The following is a 27,584-nucleotide window of genomic DNA, read 5'->3' as shown; positions in this document are numbered from 1 at the left end:
GGAGTTTGAAGACTGACTGATGAGTAAACTGCACCTTGACCAATGGTCAAGGTCACAACAACATCAGAAGCATCCTCTTGGCAAAGGCTACTGGCCAGAATATTGATTTCTTTTTCTATTGGTTTCACTGCCATAAGTAGCGCAACCACTTAGTTTTAACGGAAGGCAACAGTTAACATGACTCCATCTACAGGAAACATGTGGGTTTCTCAATTACTGACTGTAATAAAATCTGTTTGGTCATTAGGATAGTTGTGATGACAAAAAACACATTATAGTGAAACATTTAGACGTGTAAATGCACACTTGTTATAGGCAGGGACCATGTCAGCTAATTCTGTTGTATAGTACTCTCGTAAATGCTCAGTACACCGCTCTGCACATAGTAAGCGCTCACTAAATATGACTGATTGCAAGTGGTCTCCTAGTTAGAGATGCAGGGCAGAACAAGTACCTTCCTGTAGCTGATTCTGCTTTGTTTGCCTTCTACTCCCTCTTGAAAAACCCATCAAGTTAATTCTTATGTACTTCTAGGGAAAGGAAAATTCTCTAGAACTCCACTCAATCCAAAACTGCCACTTTTTCTATGGCTATCCCTGTTCGGTTTGCTGAATAGCATGGAACACTTCTCCCAATCATCAAAACCCTTTTGAAATTCTACTTCTTCCAGGAGGTCTTCCTTAATGTATTTTTCTTCTCCCCAGACTATATCTTCCCAGCTCCTTTTAGTACTCTTTCAACACCTTTTAGTACTTAAGGATGCACAGCCATCCAGAGAGCACTTCTGTATGTATCAACTTAGACACAGCTATTTAAGCACTTACTCTTTAATACTGATCCACAAGTCCATCTTTCAATTCTTTTCTTTTTCCCACCCGCAATTTATTTTACATGCATCTCCCCCCACTAGATTGTAGCCGAGAGCAGAGATTGAGTGTTCTAACGCTATCATATTTTCACATGTTGAAGACAATGCTCTGAACACTCAAAGCATTCATTCATTCATTCAATTGTATTTATTAAGCACTTACTGTGTACAGAGCACTGTACTAAGCGCTTGGGGAGTACAAGTTGGCAACATATAGAGGCGCTCCCTACCCAACAATGGGCTCACAGTCTAGAAGGGGGAGACAGACAACAAAACAAAACATGTGGTCAGGTGTCAAGTCATCAGAATAAATAGAAGTAAAGGTAGATGGACATCATTAACAAAGTAAATAGAATAGTAAATATGTACAAGTAAAATAGAGTAATAAATCTTTACAAACATATATACAGCTGCTGTGGGGAGGGGAAGGAGGTAGGGCCAGGGGGATGGGGAGGAGAGGAAAAAGGGGGCTCAGTCTGGGAAGGCCTCCTGGAGGAGGTGAGCTCTCAGTAGGGCTTTGAAGGGAGGAAGAGAGTTAGGTTGGCGGATGTGTGGAGGGAGGGCATTCCAGGCCAGGGGGAGGACATGGGCCAGGGGTCAACGGCGGGACAGGCGAGAATGAGATACAGTGAGGAGGTTAGTGGCAGAGGAGCGGAGGGTGGAGGCTGGGCTGTAGAAGGAGAGAAGGGAGGTTGAGGTAGGAGTGGGGAGGTGATGGAGAGCCTTGAAGCCGAGAGTGAGGAGATTTACTTGATTTTACTTGATTTACTTGATTTACAGGTTGACAGGCAAACACTGGAGATTTTTGAGGAGGGGAGTAACATGCCCAGAGCATTTCTGCACAAAGATGATCCGGGCAGCAGCGTGAAGTATAGACTGAAGTGGAGAGAGACAGGAGGATGGGAGATCAGAGAGGAGGCTGATGCAGTAATCCAGTCGGGATAAGATGAGAGATTGAACCAGAAAGGTAGCAGTTTGGATGGAGAGGAAAGGGCGGATCTTGGCGATGTTGCGGAGGTGAGACCGGCAGGTTTTGGTGACGGATTGGATGCGAGGTGTGAATGAGAGAGCGGAGTCCAGGATGACCTCAAGTTTGCGGGCTTGTGAGATGGGAAGGATGGTAGTGCCATCTACAGTGACGGGAAAGTCGGGGAGAGGGCAAGGTTTGGGAGGGAAGATAAGGAATTCAGTCTTGGACATATTGAGTTTTAGATGATGGGCAGACATCCAGATGGAGATGTCCTGAAGGCAGGAGGAGACCCGAGCCTGAAGGAAGGGAGAGAGAGCAGGGGCAGAGATGTAGATTTGGGTGTCCTCAGCGTAGAGGTGAGAGTTGAAGCCATGGGAGTGAATATAGATAGAGAACAGAAGGGGACCAAGAACTGGCTCTTGAGGAACCCCTACAGTAAGGGGATGGGAGGGGGAGGAGGAGCCCTCAAAGGAGATTGAGAATGAACGGCCAGAGAGATAAGAGGAGAACCAGGAGAGGACGGAGTCTGTGAAGCCGAGGTTGAATAGCGTGTTGAGGAGAAGGGGGTGGTCCACAGTGCCGAAGGCAGCTGAGAGGTCGAGGAGGATTAGGATGAGTAGGAGCCGCTGGATTTAGCAAGATTCAATCCCCTTGCCCCCTCCTACCTCATCTGGTTGCTCTCCTACTACAACCCAGCCTGTGCACTCTTCTTCTTTAATGCCTATCTAAGCACTGTACCTCATTCTCATCAATCTCACCACCAATCTCTCACCCACATCCTCCCTCTGACTGGAACACCCTCCCTCTTCCCATTACTTTCCTACTACAATTACTCTCCCCACCTTCAAAGCCTTATTGAGGGCACATCTCCTCCAAGAGGCCTTCCCTAACTAAGCCCTCATTTCCTTTTCTCCCACTCCCTTCTTTGTCGCCCTCATTTGCTCCCTTTTTTGCCCCTTCCCTTCCCCTCCTCCTTCAGCCCCACAGCACTTACGTACATGTCTGTAATTTATCTATATTAATGTCTGTCTACCCCTCTAGACTGTAAGCTAGTTGTGGACAGGGAATATTATACTCTCCTAAGCACTTAATACAGTGCTCCGCACACTGGAAGCACTCAAACACAATTGATTGACTGAACAAACACAGTGGGGACTCAAGGTGGAAACGGCAACAAAGAACAGCTCTCTACTCCCCATTTATGACAGCCAGTACCTCTCAACTCCAGGAGGAAAAAATATGTTTTGTATTCTATGTATGTCTTGGTAACTCTGAAAAGTCAGTGTATTCTGATGGAAGTTGAGAAAATTAATTTTGCTTTCCATCATGTTAGGGTAAATGAAAAGTTAAAACCATGACCTTCAAAGCTTTCCACTCAGCATACATGTGCTGCTAATTACCTGGTGAATAGCTGGGGAGGCAGTCATTGATTGATCCTCTACCTTTATCTCACACAGACCCTCCCCAAATTGACCTGTCTGTTACTGCTGCTTCACAACAATTGATTGCGATGTCACACTGCTAAAAGCCACAGCAGGCCTTTACTGTATTTTTCTGCTCCTTCGCCTGTGATCACCAAACATAAAGCAAGGCTTAAGTGCCTTGAAGATCAATCTTTGCAGGGTAAAGCCCAGCACAGCCAAGTTGTTGTAAGCCCTGCCAGAGATATTATCTGTGGCGAGTCCAAGTTTCAGAGTCATGCAAGAATCGGTTTTAGCGTTCTACTTTCTCTCCGGCTGAGAGACCCAGACCTGCCAACTCTGAACCATAGCCAACATCCAACGGCAGGATGAGGTTACCAAAAACAAAGTCCTGGAATGCAATCTCGGCTCACCAGCAGCGAAGCAACTTTCACAGCAACACAGCTCCCCTGGACGGAACATGGGAGGAGAATGGGTGACGGCAGGATACTCAAGTATCTGCCGTATGGTGAACTGAAAGGGGATGCACACAAGCTGGAGGGGAGGGAACATGTCTACTAGCTCTGTTATATCATATTCCCCCAACTCTTTAGTACAGAGCTCTGCACACAGCAAGTGCTCAATATAAACAATTGATTGATTGAAATAAATTGTTTAAAGACATAAGAAGCACAAGATCAAATAAGGCAGCTCGGCAGTGGGTGGTTCCTGCAGCACAAAGACCAGCCTGGCAAGCAGCACCTGGTTGAGAAGTGTTGTCTTCAAAGAAAGGCTTTGCAAAGATCCATAAGCTGGAAGGCAGGTTCAAAAACAGACATGGCAAACATAGGCAAACAAGGCGAGACTGCAGGACACTGGCCCTTTCAGCCACACTCATAGTATTTGTTCATTTATTCGATCATATTTACTGAGCGCGTACAGTGTGCAGAGCACTGTACGAAGTGCTTGGGAAGTACAAGTCGGCAACGGATAGAGACGGTCCCTACCCAACAACGGGCTCACAGTCTAGGAGGAGGAGACAGATAATAAAACATGTAGACATACAGTACCTCATTATTGTTAGCGTCACCTCAGATAATATGAAGAACAGCTAGCTACACACAGTCACTCTGGCTGAAATGTAGTTATATTCTTGAAGAGCCTCAAGCTATGGTAAAGTCATGGTACAGTACCCAAAGGGGATTAATGGGTTATCGGTGGATGTTCAAAGATACCACACTGTGACATTTTTTCAATACAAGTGTGTGTGTGCGTGTATATATATATATTGCATGCCTTATTATCATCATCTTTAGGGAAGCAGTATGGCAGAGTAGAATAAAGCATAGGCCCAGGAGTCAGGAGGACTCTGGGTACGTCATATGACTTCTCTCATCTGTAAAATAATCATAAAATATCTCTTTTCCTACCTCTTAGACTGTGAACCCCAGGTACACGGACCGATTCCAATCTGATTATCTTCTACCGACCCCAACTCTTAGCCCATTACTTCAATAAAGTACTAAATCAATACCATCGTTATTACATATGCCTTACTCTCTCCCCACTCCTGATTTTAATGTATTTAAACATGGTAAAGTTGGAAAAATACAAAGTACCATACGAATCAGTATGATAAGCCTGAGACAGAGGCTGGAAAACATAGCACACTGAACTAACAAATTTCTGCTATCACTCAAGCCTCAAAGCTTGAGGATTTGCACACCAAATTACTAATAAATAAAATTAGTGCTAGACCAGCTTCACTAGATGTGACCATGCATCCTAATTTTATGCACTCTCAATACCAATTTTAGTATGATTAAGTCACAAAATGGGAAAAAAACTTTATTAGAATTTTGATGAAGGCTACTGATTTTTAAAATCACAGGAAAACATTTTCTGTAGTCGATCATTGGTATCTATTGATTTGATCTTCTGATTGATACCAATCTATTGGTATCTAGTCAGCACTTAGAACAGTGTTTGGCACATAGTAAGCACTTAAATACCATCATTATTATTCTTAACATTATTCAGGGTCTAAGGGTAAAACTATGTGTTATGTGCTTGGAAAAGGGCAACAGCAGTAAGTCATTCTTGGCTCTCCAGGAGTTTACACTACAGTGATACACAAAAGGTTCACCAATATGGGAGCAGAAGGGAGAACAAGGATAAACTAGGCAGTAGATCCTCTCAAGTCTCCACATTGGGAAAAAATACCACAATTATTATCATTATTATTATTCACCCCCAAGGCTTTATTTCTAAAATAGTATTTGTTAAGTACTTATGTGTAAGACACTATGGTATACGCTGGGGTAGATAAAAGTTAATCAGGTTGGACACAGTCCCTGTCCCGCGTAGGGCTCACAGTCTTAATTCCCAATTCACAGATGAAGTGACTGAGGCACAGACAAGTTAAACGACTTACTCAAGGTCACAAAGCAGACAAATGGTGGAGGCGGGATGAAAACCCAGGTCCTCTGACTCCAGGCCCTTGCTCTTTTCACGCTGCTTCCAGACTGCTTTTTCTTGCTTGCCTGCTTGGCTGGAACAAAGCTTCAGTCTTCTTTAGGCTTACAGTTGGCTCAAAGTCCTCCCCTTTTAGACTGTGAGCCCACTATTGGGTAGGGACTGTCTCTATATGTTGCCAACTTGTACTTCCCAAGCGCTTAGTACAGTGCTCTGCATACAGTAAGCGCTCAATAAATACGATTGATGATGATGATGATGCTCTCTTTCCCAAACAGTTCATAACCACCTGCATATAGGCTTCTCTGGTTGCTCTTGGGGCAGTCTCTGAATTTAGCAGCTCCAAGATCAATCAATCAATAGTATTTTTGGAGCACTTCCCACGTGCAGAGCACTGTACTAAATACTTAGCATTAAGTGCTCAATAAATACGATTGATAGACTAAGCACTTGGGAAAATACAATACAGTAGAGTTGGTAGAAGTGATCCCTGTCCAAGAGGGGTTTAAAGTCTAGAGGATGAGCTTAGACGGATGCAATCAAAGACTTTTGATGACTGGAAGCATAGTCTAATATGCTGGAGAAGCAGCGTGGCTCAGTGGAAAGAGCCCGGGCTTTGGAGTCAGAAGTCATGGGTTCGAATCCCAGCTCTGCCACTTAGCTGTGTGACTTTGGGCAAGTCACTTCACTTCTCTGGGCCCCAGTTTCCTCATCTGTAAAATGGGGATGAAGACTGTGAGCCCCCCGTGGGACAGCCTTATCACCTTGTACCCTTCCCAGCGCTTAGAACCGTGCTTTGCACATAGTAAGCGCTTAATAAATGCCATTATTATTAATTCCAGCTTCCAGATGCAGAGTTGCATCTTCACACATGGCTGGCTAAAATGGGACTGGATCTGTTATCTACCCCTGACTGAGAAAGGAGGGATGGGCATCTTCAACTCCGATAAGAACAGCTATATCTTTATGATACTGGTAAGATTGTCACTTATTTACTAACAACCAGATGGTGGTAGGTTTACTGATGATATCAAACACTTTCGACAAGATTGTGGAGAAGGGGTAGGGAGCTTGAGATCTGCAAGATATGTACAGGAAAAGCAGAGCAAAAGAAGAAATCTGCTGTCTAGTCTATAACCACGTGGGACAGTAACAATGCAGCATTTTCACTTTGCAACTGGAGAAGGGAAACTAACTTTAGGGGCCTTATCATTGCATACCATGAAAGTAATTAACCTCCAACTGACCCCTTCTAGACTTTGAGCCGTTGTTGGGTAGGGACTGTCTCTATATGTTGCCAACCTGTACTTCCCAAGCGCTTAGTACAGTGCTCTGCACACAGTAAGTGCTCAATAAATACGAATGAATGGATGAATGAATGAATGATGCTATCACAGTTTTATTTAATGAGCTAACACCTCTTGGGTCCTAGTCTATAGGATCTCAGGCCCTAAGACTCTTCCGTTTTTGTTTCCTTGGGATGTTATGAGGTGGGGAGAAGGGGTCAGAAATGCTCAAGTTGGAATGAGACAGGAGGGATGCACCTCTATGGAAGTAAGGGCAGTAGTGGAAGTGTGAAAGACCATGGGAAAGATAACTGTTGTGCTCATTTGATAAATATAAATAAATAAAATCAAACCACCAATGGCACTTGAGCACTTGCACGTTAACACCCACAGAACAAGAAATAAAAACCATCTTCCCTAACCGAAGAGATAAAAATAGGAGGCCCCATTCACTGTTTATATACAGTTGATCAGCTGAAAGGAGTACTCTCCATCACCCGCCCCCTCCTACCTCACCTCCCTTCTCTCCTTCTCCAGCTCAGCCCGCACCCTCCGCTCCTCTGCCACTAACCTCCTCACTGGGCCTCGTTCTCTCCTGTCCCGCCATCGACCCCCGGCCCATGTCCCTCCCCTGGCCTGGAATGCCTTCCCTCCACACATCCACCAAGCTAGCACTCTTCCTCCCTTCAAAGCCCTACCGAGAGCTCACCTCCTCCAGGAGGCCTTCCCAGACTGAGCCCCCTTTTTCCTCTCCTCGTCCCCATTCCCCCCACCGCCCTACCTCCTTCCCCTCCCCACAGCACTTGTACATATTTGTAGATTTATTACTCTATTTATTTTACTTGAACATATTTACTATTCTATTTATTTTGTTAACGATGTGCATATAGCTATAATGCCATTTGTTCTGACGATTTTGACCCGTCTACATGTTTTGTTTCGTTGTCTCTCTACCCCTTCTAGACTGTGAGCCCGCTGTTGGGTAGGGACCGTCTCTATATGTTGCCGACTTGTACTTCCCAAGCGCTTAGTACAGTGTTCTGCACACAGTAAGCACTCAATAAATACGATTGAATGAATGAATGAATGAATGAGTAGACCACTGAAAGGGCCTGAGGGAGAAAAGTTGAGAGAGTTGGCAAGAGGTACATCCATGGGAATGGTGGACAAAGCTCCTCAGAATAAAACCCACTCTAATCCCACCAGGTTTACTTCATACTAACACATACTAACACATTTACCACTGGCAAAGTCTCAAATTTCAAAGGAATCTACCTACCTGCACTAAATGCAAGCCAACAGCAATAATGATAATAATAATGAATAATAATAACTATGGTACTTGTTACGCGCTTACTATGTGCCATGCACTGTTTTAAGTTGCTGGGGTAGATACAAGTTAATCAAGTTGGACACGGTGCCTATCCCACCTGGGCTCACCCTCTTAATCCCCATTTTACAGATAAGGTAACTGAGGCCCAGAGAAGTTAAGTGACTTGTCCAAGGTCACACAGCAGACAGGTGGCAGAGCCGGGATTAGAACCTAGGTCCTTCTGACTCCTAGGCCCGGGCTCTATCCACTGAACCACACTGCTTCTCTACTAGAAACTGAAAACCAGAATTATATTTTTGCTTTGCATCAACAGTTGCTACAAAACCAAGTGCCTAATTACTAAATTAATTTCATTTAGGGGTTGGGGATACCATCAGATCAGTGTATTATTTACAACAAGTGAGTTATTCCACTCCAATTTCACATTTGTTATTGAAATTTAGATGTTACTCCAAATTTCTCTTTGGAAATCAAACAGCTTTTTCTCATGCAAAAATGTTCTCTTATATAGAACTCTTGGGAGAAACAACCTGCAAAGCAATAATTGAAAACAAATTTATTTCCGCATGGAACATCTGAGTGGACAGATCTATTAGGAGTTTCATTTGTTAACACTTAAAACTATTTCAGAAAGCTGTGAAATCAAGATTGACTTAGTACAATTTTCTTCTAATCAATGAAGCAAAGGCAGCCTGTCATGTCATTTTATGTTTAGTCACAATTTTTCATTTACTTCTTTGTGTCCCTTCCACAGAAATTCCCAAAGAGGCATGTTACTCCCCTCCTCAAAAATCTCCAGTGGCTACCAATCAACCTACGCATCAGGCAAAAACTCCTCACCCTGGGCTTCAAGGCTGTCCATCACCTCACCCCCTCCTACTTCACCTCCCTTCTCTCCTTCTCCAGCCCAGCCCGCACCCTCCGCTCCTCTGCCGCTAATCTCCTCACTGTGCCTCGTTCTCGCTTGTCCCACTGTCGACCCCCAGCCCACGTCCTCCCCCTGGCCTGGAATGCCCTCCCTCCGCACATCTGCCAAGCTAGCTCTCTTCCTCCCTTCAAAGCCCTACTGAAAGCTCACCTCCTCCAGGAGGCCTTCCCAACTGAGCCCCCTCCTTCCTCTCCCCCTCTTCCCCTTCCCCATACCCCCCACCTTACCTCCTTCCCCTCCCCACAGCACCTGTATATATGTTTGCACATATTTATTACTCTATTTTACTTGTACATATTTATTCTATTTATTTCATTTGGTATATACGTTTTGTTTTGTTGTCTGTCTCCCCCTTCTAGACTGTGAACCCGATGTTGAGTACGGACCATCTCTATACGTTGCAAACTTGCACTTCCCAAGCGCTTAGTACACTGCTCTGCACACAGTAAGCGCTCAATAAATATGACTGAATGATGAATATGCCAATTTTTGGTCATCTATTTGTACAAAGGACTAACCCAAAGCACCTCAATCTAGAGATTAATTTAAGCATTTGCTACTCTATGGCAGCCAAAAAGGATTTAGCCAATGCTAATGGAAAACGAAGAGTGCATCAAAAACACACTATTATCCCATCGGCACAAAAGCCAGTCCTCTCCATGTAATACTATACATAAGCTGCACACACAGACTTGGATTGCTGTTCTGACGTCAGTACTGTCTAGCTGATCCTAAAAAATCCTAATGCTGCCAACCAGGCTAAGATGAGAGACCCAGAAAACACTCCAGAACATCAAATAGTTCTACTAGCTTAAAAAATTCATGTTTCACTTTATCAGAAATCACCTATCATCTCTCTGATCTTGTAAATCCCATTCATCAAATAAGAAAAAAAAAAGTCGGGAGCAACAAAGTTTTTTATTCATTCATTCATTCAATCGTATTTATTGAGTGATTACTGTGTGCAGAGCACTGTACTAAGCACTTGGGAAGTCCAAGTTGGCAACATCTAGAGACGGTCCCTACCCAACAGCTGGCTCACAGTCTAGAAGGGGGAGCGGGACGGGCTCTGGACAGGAGGAGCGTGTGCACGCAAGTGTGCCTGGGTGGGTACGGGCACAGGGGAAGATGGAGATTGGGGAGGGGAAGGAGGACCGTCAGGCAGGAAAATCATATTTAATGAGCGCTTACTGTGCACTGTACTAAGTGCTTGGGAGAGGACAACATTGGTTTTTGTTAGGCACTTATTCTTTGTCAGATATAGTATTTAATAAGTGCTATGGTAAAGACAAGACAATCAGCTTGGACACAATCCAGGTCCCACGTAGGGCTCCTAGTCTTAATCCCCATTTTACAGTTGAAGAAACTGAAGCACAGAGTAGTTAAGTGATTTGCCCCAGATCACACAGCAGAAAAATGGAGCTAGGATTCGACCCAGCAGCTCCGACACTCAGGCCCATGAGCTTTCCACTAGGCCACATTGTTTCTCATGGAGATTTCCTCTTGAAATACTATGATCATGAACAACAGCAGTGGCAGAAGGGGCAATATTCTTTGTGATACAGTTGGGTCAACACCAATGGCCAGTTTACCAAACTAAGAATGACACATTTCTGCTAGGGTGACCAGGGTCACGAGCAGTGACTCTTCCTCTCAATTGGTCTGGGTATTATCCATGTTCAGTCCCAGCACTCAGCTCTACAAGGTGACATCTAACAGCCAAACCAGATCTCCCTGACGGAATGGGTCCATCACCACGAGCACGGATGCAGCACTGCTGTGTCCTAGATAAATCACTTCTCCATCACTGAGTCAAAGGGGAGAAAGGATTAAATGATCAAGCCCGCAGAGTTTCAAAAAACTTAAACACACACACACAAAAGCGGGGTCTACCCAATCCACTAGGCTGAGTAGACTTATCGCCCATTCAAATTGAATCTAGGAAGCCTGGAATTACTTCAATCATCTTTATTGAGCACTTACTGTGTGCAGAGTGCTGCACTCAGTGCTTGAGAGAGTGCAATATTCATTCTTTCATTCAATCATATTTATTGAGAGCTTACTGTGTGCAAAACACTGTATTTTAACAGATACATTCCCTGCCCACAATGAGCTTACAGTCTAGAGGGGGACGTTTACATCTCCTAAAATAAATGGTATTTATCGAGCGCTTACTGTGAGCAGAGCAGTGTACTAAGGCTTGGAAGAGTACAATATAACATTATAACAGAATTGGTAGACAAGCATAGCAAGGTTATGAGGGAGGCTATCCGGGACTCTAAACTCCTTATGGACAGAGTGTCCATCTACCAACTCAATCTGCAGTGTATATTCCGAAGCACTTAGTACAGTGCTCTGCACACAATAAGAACTCAATAAATAGCAGTGCATGATTGCAGCTGCATTAAGGTACCACTTCCAGCCTAGGGCAAATGCTGATATGCCCTTTGAGTGCAGGTGCAATCAGCCAAAAGATAAGCTCAAAGCTCTTCTGATGGAATGAGATCAAAATGGGTTTTGGATTACAGGAATCCTTAGAGAGCAATGCCCACACTTTAAAGCCTTCAAAAACTACAGAAGCCTACATTTCAAAAATAGAGTTTACCTCCCCCCCCGCCAAAAAAAATTATAACTCTACTAATTGCAAATTTGGTAAAAGAAGCATATTAAAATTTTGTGTTTATAGGTGAGCTATGTAAGCTCATCTGAAGATTTGTTCAATTATGTTTATATTTAGGAGGACTACCATCTGCTGATTAAATCACTACCAAATGAGGCCCTTAAAAGTGCAGTAGGGCTAATCAAACCCTCTTCTCTTCCACTTGTTTTATTCAGCTAAATATTTAAGGGTAATTTTGAGTTACAGAGTCTAATAGTCTGATTACTTTGTTTCTAGCACACCGCTTAGAACCGTTACTACTTTTCTGAATTACCCAGAGTGGAATTTGGATTGCTTTGTGCCACACAAATTTCAATAAACAGCACTACATTTCAAAAAGATTTTAAGGTAAATTTTAAGTGGATGACCAGGCAGGTCTGATCAGCATTTTGGAGTAAATCAATAAAAAAGTAAATATTGATGTGCTCTTTATCATCCAAACAGCTTAGTTGATAATACTATGGTATTTAAGTGCTTCCGGTGTGTCAAGCACTCTTCTGAGTTCTAGGGTAGATAGACTTTATCAGTTTGGATCCAGTTCCTGTCCCTCCTTGGGCTCAGAGTCTAGACAGGAGGGAGTAGGATTTAATCCCAATGTCACACATGAGGAAACTGAGGCACTGGGGAGTTAAGTGACTTCCCAAGGTCACAGAGCAGTCAAGTGACGGAGCAGGGATTAGATCTCAGGTTGTCTGATTCACAGGGCCATGCTGTTTTTACTAGGCCACACTGCTTTTATCCTTGCTATTGCAAAGTTAATTAACTAAGGGTTTATTCTACTTCAAGTCACAGGTTGGAACAAATTAGTTCATCCAGTGCTCTCTGCTATTAGCCAAAAAGTCTTCTGTTGGTTCTCACTTCCTCCCCTCCCTTTTCTTAAAGTTGCCCTGCCCTAGATGCCCACCCAACAGTGGGAAAGGGACAGGGTGGGAGAAGTGGGGCAGGCACAAAGGTGGCAATGGACCTGACAGCTTTCTGAGCCGGGTTCCCGGACTTGCTCAACCCAGCTCTGAGACAGCTCTCTGACTTTCTAATTAAGGCCGAAAAGACCCAAAATGGCAGCTTTCTGGCTTATTTATTGAGGGCAGGAAAGTGTCTACCAACCCTGTTATACTGTACTCTCCCACGCACTTAGTACAGTTCTCTGCACACAGTAAGCACTGATCGATTACCTCCCTGAAGCCTGTCCTCTCCAGGTTATCATCTGTCCTAAAGTTCCCGATCCCTCTTTCACCCTCGCAATCAAAATTCACACCTATGGCCTCTTCCAGAGTTAAGGTCTCATTTGAGGATTCATCCGGCATCAACAACCTGACTAGATTTAATAAATGAGACTGTGGCCTTCAGGGTTATCCTTTTAAACCAAATGACAGAGTACTTTCGAAAGATATACAGGCAGGGCTACAACAATAGGAGAACAGTGTTGACAATTATTAGATTCACTGCGTCTGCAGAACTTTAATCTGAATGCCAGACAGCTTCCTGGTAAGAATAGTAAAAGGGAAATGAACTGCCCTTTAATAATGTTGAAGAATCACAGAAGCAAACCTGATAGGAAATTCACCATACTCATGTACAACCCACACACATACACACACAAATAAAACCTCACACACCCCTTCTGTGGCACATGAAATCACTTCTACATCACTGAGTTGAAGGGAAAAAAGGATTAAATTATCACGGTCTCAGAGTTTCAAAAAGCTAAAGCACACACAATTCTTAACATGTATTTCACAACCGTCAAAAAAAATGTATGCAAAACAGATACTTTGAATAACCTATTGTTTTCTCTGTCTCCTATTTCTGTTCCCATCATCTTCCAACTGGCTCAAGGACAATCATTTCCAGGCCAAGTCCTGGAGTCCAAGCCAGGCGAGCCGAGAGCACAAAAGGTCCTGGGACTAATGACTATTTTTCCTCCACTTTTTCATTTCTAAGCCTCCAAATCTTAATGAATTTCTGAGGGCAGCTAGATTTCCATGGCCGTTTCCAGTGTTTGGATGCGCTGATGATGCCAAATGATTTTACGAGCCCTATGAAAACTACCAGACATCAATCAATCATATTTACTGAGCACTCACTGTTTGGAGAGCACTGTACTAAGCGAGAGAAGAAGCGTGGCTCAGTAGAAAGAGCCCGGACTTGGGAGTCAGAGGTCATGGGTTCTAATCCCTGCTCCACCACTTGTCCGCTGCATGACTTTGGGCAAGTCACTTAACTTCTCTGTGCCTCAGTTACCTCATCTGTAAAATGGGGATGGAGACTGTGAGCCCGACATGGGACAACCTGATCACCTTGTATCCCCCTCAGCGCTTAGAACAGTGCTTCGCACACAGTAAGTGCTTAACAAATACCATCATTATTATTACAATTTGAAAACTACCTATAGTCAGTCAATTGTATTTATTGAGCACTTTCTGTTTGCAGAGCACTGTACTAAGCGCTTGGGAGAGTACACTATAACCATGTAACATACACAGAGAAGCAGCGTGGCTCGGTGGAAAGAGCACGGGCTTTGGAGTCAGAAGTCATGGGTTCAAATCCCAGCTCCACCCATTGTCAGCTGAGTGACTTTGGGCAAGTCACTTCATCATCATCATCATCAATCGTATTTATTGAGCGCTTACTATGTGCAGAGCACTGTACTAAGCACTTGGGAAGTACAAATTGGCAACACATAGAGACAGTCCCTACCCAACAGTGGGCTCACAGTCTAAATGGGGGAGACAGAGAACAAAACCAAACATACCAATAAAATAAAATAAATAGGATAGATATGTACAAGTAAAATAAATAAATAAATAAATAGAGTAATAAGTATGTACAACCATATATACATATATACAGGTGCTGTGGGGAAGGGAAGGAGGTAAGATGGGGGGATGGAGAGGGGGACGACTCTGGGCCTCAGTTCCCCCATCTGTAAAATGGGGATTAAGACTGTGAACCCCCTGTGGGACAACATGATCACCTTGTAACCTCCCCAGCACTTAGAACAGTGCTTTGCACATAGTAAGTGCTTAATAAATGCCATCATTATTATTATTATTATTCCTTGCCCACAGTGAGCTTACAGTCTAGAGGGGGAAGTCCTGGTGTTGCTTCCTGAACCTCTACGCTTCTATACGTTGCCAATTTGTACTTCCCAAGCGCTTAGTACAGTGCTCTGCACATAGTAAGCGCTCAATAAATATGATTGATTGATTGATTGATTGAAAAGATCATGTCCACTATGCCACAAAGCCTGAGGACGTGCAGGCCATAACAATTTGGTTCAGTAGCCAGGCCAGAAGGACACTGGCCAGGATCCGGCCAGTGGTGAGAGAAGTTAGATACCTTGGTACGTGCTGCAGTCGGAGAATCCAGCAAACAATGAAGTTACACTTTTATATGTGCTCAAGAGCACAGTAAGTGTTCAGTGAAAACCATGGATAAGCTAAAATTTTCTACATGTTATAATAACTAGGAATTGATCCACCAACCAAACAGTTGTATTTATTGACTGCTTACGGTGAACGGTAACGTGGCTTAGTGGAAAGAGCACGGGCTTGGGAGTCAGAAGTCATGGGTTCTAATCCCGGCTCCACCACTTGTCAGCTGTGCGACTGTGGGCAAGTCACTTAATTTCTCTGTGCCTCAGTTACCTCATCTGTAAAATGAGGTCCTACTGAGAGCTCACCTCCTCCAGGAGGCCTTCCCAGACTGAGCCCCTACCTTCCTCTCCCCCTCGTCCCCCTCTCCATCCCCCTCATCTTACCTCCTTCCCTTCCCCACAGCACCTGTATATATATGTTTGTACATATTTATTACACTATTTATTTATTTATTTTACTTGTACATTTCTATTCTATTTATTTTATTTTGTTAGTATGTTTGGTTTTGTTCTCTGTCCCCCTTTTAGACTGTGAGCCCACTGTTGGGTAGGGACTGTCTCTATATGTTGCCAACGTGTACTTCCCAAGTGCTTAGTACAGTGCTCTGCACACAATAAGCGCTCAATAAATATGATTGATTGATTGATTGATAAAATGGGGATTAAGAGTGTGAGCCCCATGTGGGACAACCTGATCACCTTGTATCCCCCCAGCACTTAGAACAGTGCTTTGCACATAGTAAGCACTTAATAAATGTCATTATTATTATTATTATTATTATTATTATTATTAACAGAGCATTCATTCATTCAGTCGTATTTATTGAGTGCTTACTGTGTGCAGAGCACTGTACTAAGTGCTTGGAAAGTACAATTTGGCAACAGAAGAGACAATCCCTACCCAACAACAGGCTCACAGTCTAGAAGGGGGAGACAGACAACAAAACAAAAAAGGACAGACAGGCATCAAAATAGATAAATAGAATTATAGATATATACACATCATTATTAAAATAAATTGAATAATAATATGTACAAATGTACACAAGTGCTGCGGGGCAGGGAAGGGAGTAGAGCAGAGGGAGTAGGGGTGATGGGGAGGGGAGGAGGAGCAGAGGAAAAGGGGGGCTCAGTCTGGGAAGGCCTCCTGGAGGAGGTGAGCTCTCAGTAGGGCTTTGAAGTGGGGGGAAGAGAGCTAGTTTGGCTAGAGCACTGTACTAAGCACCTGAGAAAATCAATCCAGTACAATAGGCAGATGTGATTTTTGCCCACAGGGAGTTTACAATCCACTGGGGGAGATCACAAATAGGGAAAATAGTACAGTATATTTTCATGTTACACTGTCCAGAGAGGGAGAAAGTGCTTTTGCCTACCATTTTGAGTGTTTATTCTGAATTTGGCACCAGCATTCATTTTGAAACAGTGAATCCAATTCTGCTCCCAGCCTGGGGAGGACCAGCTACACATGAATCCACAGAGGCTGTCCTCCTTGGGCCCATTTTGGCCTGTTATCTTGCACAGTGGACAGCTGCTGCTGTGGCCCGGGAGAGATGGATCTTTCAATTTTGTTTGCTAAGAATGGATTATGATTTTTCAATTTAGATTAGGTCTCCACAGAAGCAGAATTCAGTAACTGGACCATAAAGCCCACGGGAGAGAGGAAGCCTTGTTCTGATCAACACTACAGCTATCACTGCAATACCATTTTTTCCACTGCTGGGAAAATCTATCAGTCTAGAGTATTTATTGTGCACAGAGTGTTCTATTAAGTGATTGGAAATACACTATAGGTTTAGAAGACAGGATCCCTGCCTTCAAGGACTGAAAGAGGAGTAACTTAGACAGTGAAGAAAAGCAGCCTGGCCTAGTAGAAAGGGCACCATCCTGGGAGTCGGAGGAGCTGGGTTCTAATCCTAGTTCTGCCAAATTAACTAATTAATAATGGTATTGGTTAAGCACTTACTATGTTCTAATCCTAATTCTGCCAAATTAATGAATTAATAATGGTATTTGTTAAGTGCTTACTATGTGCCAAGCACTGTTCTAAGTGCTGGGGTAGACACAAGGTATTCAGGTTGTCCCATGTTGGGCTCCCAGTCTTAATCTCCATTTTTACAGTTGAGGGAGCTGAGGCCCAGAAGTTAAGTGACTTGCCCAAGGTCACACAGCAGACAAGTGGCGCAGCTGGAAGTAGAACCCAGTCCTCTGACTCCCAAGCCCGTGCTCATAAGAGCTCACCTCCTCCGGGAGGCCTTCCCAGACTGAGCTCCCTCTTTCCTCTCCCCATCCCCCCACCTTACCTCCTTCCCCTCGCCACAGCACCTGAATATATGTATATATGTTTGTACATATTTGTTACTTTATTTATTTTACTTGTACATATTTATTCTATTTATTTTGTTAATATGTTTTGTTTTGTTGTCTGTCTCCCCCTTCTAGACTGTGAGCCCGCTGTCGGGTAGGGACCGTCTCTATACGTTGCCAAGCTTGTACTTCCCAAGCGCTTAGTACAGTGCTCTGTACACAGTAAGCGCTCAATAAATACGACTGAATGAATGCTGCTTCAAATGCTTGCTGTGTGGCCTTGGGCAAGTCACTCAACTTCTCTGTGCCTCAGATTCCTCAACTGCAAAATGGGGATTCAATACCCATTCTCCCTCTTCCTTAGACTGTGAACCCCATGAGGGACAAGGGACTGTGTCCAACCTAATTGCCTTGTACCTACCCTGGAGTTTGAACGATGCTTGACACATAATAAGCACTTAACAAATACCAAAAAACTCTCCCAAAAAACAGTAGAAATATTATCAGACGGCACCAGCTTCATATGTAGTCTGACCTCTCCCATTCTTGGCTGGGGGCAGGGGGAGAGAGGTGTTAAAAGTATGGTTTCCCTCTTCGTCCCCACTTCCCAACACTCTCCCACTGGGACTCCGGCTACTGCCTGGAGGATGGTAAGAAGAGAAGAGGCTGGGACGGCAAAGGCAGGGAGCCTGGAAAATATGGAAATACATGTTGCCAGCCAGGAAAGCGAGCTTCTGGGCTGTGTCTGGCAGTGGATCCAGTGTGGACTGTCTTCATGACAATCCCAAACTTGGCACCTAAGGATAGGTGTGGGATGCTTGAATGAAAAGGGGTCGATCCTATTCCACAGTCAACATTCTCAAGATGGGCCTCGTCAGAGAATCTTCATTATGATTTGGGTATTTTTTTCTCCATCTTGAGGAAATTCAGTCACTGTGGCCATCTTATAAATCAGCCTGAAATGGCCATCCAAGGCAAGTATTGATTTTTATAAGCCAAACGAGAAAGGTACCTTAATTGATTTTACTGCTAAAGCATTTCCCATAGGGGAGGGCAAGCTGGCAAAAATCGGGTGGGTTGGGGGGGACGACAATTTGCAAGCTAGACATAAATACCGTCACACTGCACTTTTCTTCTTTACTGAGTGAAATTGCCCAAACAAACAAAACTTAAGAGATAACCTTGACATCCATGACTCCCTTTCACCAGGAAAAAAAGTAAAATAAACAAAACACCCAGAAAATGCTTTAAAATACTTGGAGACTCTTCAAATGCCAGATGAGGGTATTCTTACTCTATTGTCAGCCCTATAATCATAGCAGAGCTCTCTAAGTAGACCGGTGTCTGCCTCAGGAAAAGGCTCAAGGCTGAGCCAACTTTATTTGCCAAATATTTAAAAGATAAACACAGGTCAGGGAAGAGGTGCCATTCCCAAGACTTACAGAAGCTATTAAAAATGGAAGGTAAGATAATTACAGCATATGAAAACACCATGAAAATATATCATTGAATGTTATCCCACAAGAATAAATTGTAAGCTAAACTGCTAAGGCCTTCCTGGCACCTCAATTTAGTAAGGAACTCACAAACTACACACAATGTTCAACTCAATCTCACCTTGATTTGCATAGCCTTAATGCACTGACGCTGAAAAATGTCACCTTATTGGAAAGATCATCTCTGGCAAATAAATGTCACCTCACTAGAAAACCTGCTCTGGCAAACCTCTCCAAATGAAAAGAATTAGAATTAACTGTACATGGATGAATGGATCGAATATATAGGATGACGTCTTCCATTATTTTCCTGAGTCCTTGACTCCATAAACAGTACCTGGTTTCATCTGATGAGCAAATGGGGACACAACATTATGGTTTCTCCAAGTTTTTCAGGATACCAGAAATTAAGACGGAGAAGTAAATGATGGACATATCCTAGGGGAGAGTATGACGGAGTGTAGTACTAAACAGGCAACAGACCTCATACCCACTCAATTTATATAAAGCTGTGGTAATGGCCAACTTTCTAGTTGGGAGCCCAAGACCTACTCCAGAAGCCAGATATCCAGCCTCAATGGTAATACCTATGAGCCACACATCTAAATAACAATAATGACGGTTATTATTAAGTACTTACTATGTGTCAAGCACTGGACAGAGTACAAATACAATAAATACAATACAAATAAATATAAATACAATATCGTTATTTGTGTTTTTAATACAGGGCAGTCCCTGTCACACACTGGGCTCACAGTTTCTGAGAGAAGGACAATGGATGAGGAAACTGAAGTACAGAGAAGTGAAGTGACTTGCCCTAGGTCACCCAGCAGGCCAATGATGGAGCCAGGACTAGAACCCAGGTTTCCTGATTCCCAGACCTGAGCTCTTTCCACTAGACCACGCTACAAGATAGGGATCAAGGATTTTTTTGTAAGTGGCCAGTCCACCATCAAACAGTATTGACAGCAATCTACCTGCACCAGACTGGACACAGAAAAAGAGCTGAAGAAACACAAATAGGACCATTTACATAATTAAAATGGGTGGTCACACAGAAAAAGAGTTGAAGAAACACAAATAGGGCCACTTACGCAATTAAAATGAGTGGTCACAAGCAGAACACTTTAAATCAACCAATCAATCAATCGTATTTATCGAGCGCTTACTGTGTGCAGAGCACTGTACTAAGCGCTTGGGAAGTACAAGTTGGCAACATATAGAGACAGTCCCACCCCAACAGTGGGCTCACCGTCTAAAAGGGGGAGACAGAGAACAAAACCAAACATACTAACAAAATAAAATTAATAGACCCAGGGAAAGACCCGGGGAAGTACACCTCAAACAATGGGATTGATTACAGTATTTATTAAGCACACATTGGGAACTGAGCACTGGGCTAAGTGCTGGAAAACAGTCATGTAAATGGTTCAAGTCATAGTTCCTATCCGGGAAGACAATATTGGCATGTGGTAATCAAGAAGGAAGTAGCTCTCCTGAAACAGGAGCTTCGGGAAGATCACGGTATGAAACGGAATCAATCAGTGTCATGTGCTGCTTAAGGAGATTCATCATCAATCGTATTTATTGAGCGCTTACTATGTGCAGAGCACTGTACTAAGCGCTTGGGAAGTACAAATTGGCAACATATAGAGACAGTCCCTACCCAACAGTGGGCTCACAGTCTAAAAGGAGATTCGCAAAAGCCCAGCCAAACACAATCTTGTCATGAGTGCAGTGAGGAAGAGGTCATCAATCATGCATCAATTTTTCAGTCCCAAAGGTAGAGAGTTTGCCAACGTTAGAATATAAGCTCGATGAGGGCAGGGAATGTTTCACTTCCCTATTTTGTACTTCCCAAGAGTTTAAGTACAGAGCACTGCACTCAGTTGGTGTTCAATGAATACCAGTGATTAACCAAATACATTACCATGTGAAGAACCTCTGTGGCAGGTTCACTGTCAGATTCCAACTCCCTTCTTTCTACTCTGTCCTCTGCAGTGCAGCCCACAGCGGGGTGAGATAGTCACCCTATTGGCAGGAAGGGTCTGGCCCTTTTCCCAGACTCGCCACCTGCCAACGGTGACCTCTAGTTATGGATCTGCTTCCTGTCAATAGGCAACAGAATTTCATTTCCCTTAAAATGACCTTTTCTGGGAGTGTTTTGTGGTGGCGATGGTGTGGTAGTTATAGTGATGGTGGAACGTGGTGATGGCAGTGAATGATGATGGTGGCATGGTGATGTGAGCCTGCTTTTGGGTAGGGTCCGTCTCTATATGTTGCTGACTTGTACTTCCCAAGCGCTTAGTACAGTGCTCTGCACACAGTAAGCGCTCAATAAATATGATTGAATGAATGTTGAATGTGCATGATGGTACTGTGCGGTGATGATGGTCATGGGTGGCAGAGATTGCAGTGTTAATTGCAGCTTTCCTAATCATCCCCTTGGAAGAGCTACTTAAGGTCACTGATGTTAGAAATTAGGTCACCCAAGTATACTGAATCACCTGGAAAACAGATCTCCTCTATTGCCTAGATGGATCTGCTATTTGTAGGGGAGAAACTAATGGACTGAACAACCTGATGTGGAAAATGCAACCACGCCTCTAAAACAGGAGAAGTGGGGCAGCTGTCCAAAGTACTCCTCCTAAGTTTTGCATTCATTCAATCATATTTACTGAGTGCTTACTGTGTGCAGAGCACTGTACTAAGTGCTTGGGAAGTACAATTTGGCAACATATAGAGATGGTCCCTATCCAACAACGGGCTCACAGTCTAGAAGGGTGAGACAGACAACAAAACAAAGCATGTGGACAGGTGTCAAGTCATCAGAATAAATAGAAGTAAAGCTATAAGGACATCATTAACAAAATAAATAGAATAGTAAATATGTACAAGTAAAATAGAGTAATAAATCTGTAAACATAAACATAGATACAGGTGCTGTGGGGAGGGAAAGGAGGTAGGGCCAGGGGGATGGGGAGGAGGAGAGGAAAAAGGGGGCTCAGTCTGGGAAGGCCTCCCGGAGGAGGTGAGCTCTCAGTAGGGCTTTGAAGGGAGGAAGAGAGCTAGCTTGGCGGATGTGTGGAGGGAGGGCATTCCAGGCCAGGGGGAGGGCGTGGGCTGGGGGTCGACGGCGGGACAGGCGAGAACAAGGTACAGTGAGGAGGTTAGCGGCAGAGGAGCGGAGGGCGCGGGCTGGGCTGAAGGAGAGAAGGGAGGTGAGGTAGGAGGGGGCGAGGTGATGGACAGCCTTGAAGCAGAGAGTGAGGAGTTTTGGCTTGATGCGTAGGTTGACTGGCAGCCACTGGAGATTTTTGAGGAGGGGAGCAACAATGCCCAGAGCATTTCTGCACAAAGATGATCCGGGCAGCAGCATCAAGTATAGACAAGTTGGGAGAGACAGGAGGATGGGAGATCAGAGAGGAGGCTGATGCAGTAATCCAGTCGGGATAGGATGAGAGATTGAACCAGCAAGGTAGCAGTTTGGATGGAGAGGAAAGGGCTAACTCCACCATCCTCCCCGTCTCAGAAACTCGCAACTTCGGTGTCATCCTCAACTCCTCACTGTGTCTCAATACTTTCTTGGTTCTCCTCCTATCTCTCTGACCACTCCTTCTCAGTTTCTTTTGCTGGCTCCTCCACTTCCTACCACACTCTGACAGTCGGTATCCTTCAGGGCTCGGTTCTAGGTCCCCTTCCGTTCTCTGTCTACACCCCTTGGAGAACTCATTCTCTCCCATGGCTTCAGTTACCATCTCTTTGCAGATGAGTCCTACATCTACATCTCCAGTCCTGACCTCTCTCCATCCTTGCAATCTCACATTTCCCCCTGCCTTCAAACATATTGACTTGGGTGTCCCGCAGATACCTCAAATTAAACATGTCCAGGACTGAACCTATCTTCCCACCCAAGCCCTGTTCCCCCCGTGTCTTTCCCATCACTGAAGACTACACCACTATCCTCCCTACCTCTCAAGCCCGTAACCTCAGCATTGTCCTCAACTCATCTCTCTCATTCCTCCCACACATTCAATCTGTCCCCAAATCCTGTCAGTTTTACCTTCACAACATTGCTAAAATCTGCCCTTTCTTCTCCATCCAAACTGCTACCATGCTGATCCAATCACTTATTCTATCCTGCCTTGACTACAGCCTCTGCCTCCTCGCTGACCTCCCGGCCTCCTGCCTCTCCCCAACTCCAATCCATACTTCACTCTGCTGCACGAAACATTTATCAACCAAAATGTTCAGTCCACTCCTCAAGAACCTCCAATGGCTGCCCATTCACCTCCACATCCAAAAGAAACTCTGAAAGAAATAAAAACTCCCAATGGTCATCCTCAAGGCTTTCCCCACCTTACAGATGTGCTCCCTATACCCACTACCTCCACCTTAATCTCTTCACTCCTCTCAAGCAGAACTAAATGGACTCCAACTTGTACAAACCCACCAGCCATCTCCAGCACTTATTTATACCCATCCTGAGCAATTCTGTGTATGTAACCCAATTCTACATTCAATTACTTACTGTAAACTCCGTTACTTTAATTATTTGTAACTATTTTTATGTCTGTCTCCGCAGTTGGAGAGGAAGCTCCTCATAGGCAAGGAATGTGTCACCTCTCTGTTTTGCACAGTCCACTGGATTTACCTAGTGGATAAGAACCTTATTCCACTATGTCAGCAACCAATATTTCTTCCAAATCTTCCATTAGCTGCTATGCAAAAGAAACAGCATGCCATTTGAGAGATTGCTTCTCCTCGGAGCAATGATAAAAAGGTGAGAAAAAGGCGCTTCAGCAAGGTTGGGTAGAGAAGAGAGGAGTGGCTGGCCTACTGGAAAGAGCACAGGCCTGAGAGTTAGAGGACCTGGGTTCTAATCCCAGCTCTGTCACTTGACTGCTGTGTGACCATGGGCAAGACACTTAACTTTTTGGTGCCTCAGTTTCCTCACCTGTAAAAATTGGGATTAAATACTTGTCCTCTCTCCTACTTAGTCTGTGAGCCCCACATGAGACGGGGAATATGCCCAATCTAATTAACTTGTATCTTCCCCGGCTCTTAAAACAGTGCTTTACACAAAGTAAGCACTTAAGTACAATAGAAATACTAATTCATTCAATCGTATTTATTGAGCTCTTACTGTGTGCAGAGCACTGTACTAAGCACTGTACTAATGAAGAGGACAGCCAATGTGGGAAATCTAGTCCGGCATTTACCATAAGGAAACACAAACACAATTCCTTTACATCATTCCTTAAATGCTTTGATAACAGGATTAGTCAGAGAGGGAAAGCTAGGTATCTTACAGCTGTGACGTGAAGGTTGATCTGTGTCCCGAGCTATCGTTGGGTAGGGACTGTCTCTATATGTTGCCAACTTGTACTTCCCAAGCGCTTAGTACAGTGCTCTGCACACAGTAAGCGCTCAATAAATACGATTGATGATGATGATGATCTAGCTTGCAGCTAATTTGAACTGCTACAAATTTTCCTTCCTTTTCTAAGGTACTTGTGAAGAGCTTACTATATGCCAGGAACTGTACTAAGCCCTGGGGTAGATTCAAGCTAATCAAGTTGGACCCAGTCCATGTCCCACATTCATTCATTCATATTTACTGAACACTTACTGTGTGCAGAGCACTGTACTAAGTGCTTGGGAGAATACAACCCTAAACACATTCCTTGCCCATGACAAGCTTACAGTCAAGAGGACAAGCTTACTAAATTGCCATTTTACAGACGAGGTAACCGTGGCCCAGAGAAGCTAAATGACCTGCCCACGGTCACACAGCAGACAGTGGCAGAACCCAGCAGAGTCATGAAACCCAAGCAGCAATTCATCACTTCCTTGGTCAGACTATTGAGGGCCAGTGAGCCCTTATCACAGATATACTAACAAGCCCACAGCCAGTTTACAGTGGGTTAAAGTTCTCCTTGTTTGCATTTCACTGTCAAAGGAGGTAATGGACAAGTGGAGGTGAGAGGGATCAAACAACATAGCACATTAATTATCTTCTCTTTAAAATGGTTTCCCCTCCAGCCATCCTTTCAATCAAAATACACCGAGGCACTTTATGGGCATAGCGCAGGGGTGAGGACTAAGAGGACATTACCACAGTTTGAATGACTAATAGTGGCCATGGTTCACACTCGAGACCAGAAGATTCCTAAAATAATCATTCTTAACAGGTTTATGTGCTAGTAAAAAAGGCGAAGGTTCAGTGCAACAATTTACAATTTAATCTGGCGCAGGACTAATTTTCTTGTGGAAGCAGTTTTGAAAAACAGTTTCCCATATACTCTTCTTAAAGAACGTTTTCCCTGCAGGAATTGAAGTTTGCTTATCAGAAAATTAAATTACATGATTTTCTAACAAAAGTCACTATCCCAATATGAGAGTTCTCTATGATAGGATGGGATTTCTATTATTATACAATCATCTTCCTCTACTTTCTTCCATTCAGTTCACCCTCCTCTTTGTCCACAAGAAAACATTTTAAATATTCAATGCAAGGGCACACCCTGACAGGACTTCTGACAGGATTTAAATTCAAGTTCTTTACTCAGGGATTAAAAACAAAACATTAACACATTTGATTATGGAAAAGCATTACACTTTCAAGTTCAAGTCAATTCAATTCTCCAAAGAATAAAAGTCTCACATTCAGTGCACTTAATAACAGACTGAGCCCCCTCCTTCCTCTCCCCCTCCTCCCCCGCCTTACCTCCTTCCCCTCCCCACAGCACCTGTATATATGTATATATGTTTGTAGGTATTTATTACTCTATTTATTTTATTTGTACATATTTATTCTATTTATTTTATTTTATTAATATGTTTTGTTCTCTGTCTCCCCCTTTTCTGCTGTGTGACCTTGGGCAAGTCATTTCATCTCACTGTACCTCGGTTATTTCATCCGTAAAATGGGGATTAAGACTGTGAGCCCCAAGTGCGATATGGACTATGTCCAACTTGAATATTTTATATCTACCCCCGTACTTAGTACAGTGCTAGTACATAGTAAGTGCTTAACAAATACCATTCAAAAAATTATTGATTTTAATTTCTCTATCTGCAAATATTTTATGTCTTTCTCTCCCAATAAAATACAAGTTCTTCATGGGCTGGAAATGTGTCCCTTTTTTGTTTAGTACTGCCCAGACGCTTAGTACACTGCATTGCCCCCAGGGAGCACTCACTAAACACTGAGTACTACGATTTCATGAGAGTTAACAAACTACATTTACCTTGGGTTCACTTTAGGCAAAGCAATAATAATAATAATAATAATGGCATTTATTAAGTACTTACTATGTGCAAAGCACTGTTCTAAGCGCTGGGGAGGTTACAAGGTGATCAGGTTGTCCCACGGGGGGCTCACAGTCTTAATCGACACTTTACAGATGAGGGAACTGAGGCACAGAGAAGTTAAGTGATTTGCCCAAAGTCACACAGCTGCCAAGTGGCAGAGCCGGGATTTGAACCCATGAACTCTGACTCCAAAGCCCGGGCTCTTTCCATTAAGCCACACTGCTTCTCTTACTAGGTAACGGGGGAGTTACTAAGGAAAACCAACGCACGGTTCCTGTCCTTTGTTTCATTCTAGAGGGGAGACATGGCATACACCCAAACAAGAAAAACGACAGAGGCATAAAGAAGAACATAAATAAAGAGAAACATAGAAACCTCTCTTACTTCCCAGTGTTCAGCAGATTCATCTGAAAGGAGGAATAGCCTCTCATAAGTTTCCTTAGCTCTGATTCCATTTCTGGAATGGGTTGAGGGACTGAATTCGTCCCACAAGAGGAAACAAAAGCCAAACAAAAGCACACACCTGACCCCAAATAAAAAGAACGGAATGAATATGCCTGAAGTAAAAGTTGAGCTTGGCTTCATCTCAGGCAGCAGGTTAGGCAAATTGTTACTCAGGACAGTCATGGCAGGTGAAAAAGGAGCCATTATAAAACCATACCTGAGCAGAGGCATTAAGCCTATCTAGGACACTCATCACGGCCACAACCCCACCCACCTGGGAGTTCCAACAGCCCACAGTTCCTCTATGTGGTGGCACAATGTCTACTACACTCGGACAATGCCCTGCAATGTCTTGGCACTTATTACGCGGCCTGCTGTCAAGGCTGGAGGTGAGGTAGGCCTCAACTCAACAGCAGATGCGGTGCATCGTATCAGAACCAACCACATTAAGGAGCTAGTATTTTGCCGAGTAACATAATACACAGTAACTATCTACACGGAGTCAGTAGGTATCATTTTTTAACAACAGGTCCATTAAAATTATCTCGTTGGAAGTTCAAGTGAGTCCGGTCTCCAGGAAAATAGGAGATGCAGGAGTTCCTAACATCGCAATTCCTCCTCACTAGCTGACACAATGACAGGATATCACTTAGGAACAGAGTAGCTGCTTTTTCTAAATGGAATTCAACCATTTAATCCTTTTCACCCCCATCCCTGAACACCCA

The 27,584-nt window shown here is 43.8% G+C and overlaps 1 protein-coding gene across 1 annotated transcript in view; it reads right to left on the bottom strand.

The window, feature by feature from the left end:
- OSBPL10 (oxysterol binding protein like 10) overlaps positions 1-27,584 on the bottom strand; it is a 246,816-nt gene that overhangs the window by 55,167 nt on the left and 164,065 nt on the right. The gene's annotated exons all lie outside the window — the stretch shown is intronic.

Source organism: Tachyglossus aculeatus, chromosome 2 (genome assembly GCF_015852505.1).
Source record: "Tachyglossus aculeatus isolate mTacAcu1 chromosome 2, mTacAcu1.pri, whole genome shotgun sequence".
NCBI lineage: Eukaryota > Metazoa > Chordata > Mammalia > Monotremata > Tachyglossidae > Tachyglossus > Tachyglossus aculeatus.
The sequence above is the reverse complement of the archived record's forward strand: the minus strand, read 5'-3'. Positions and strand labels throughout refer to the sequence as shown.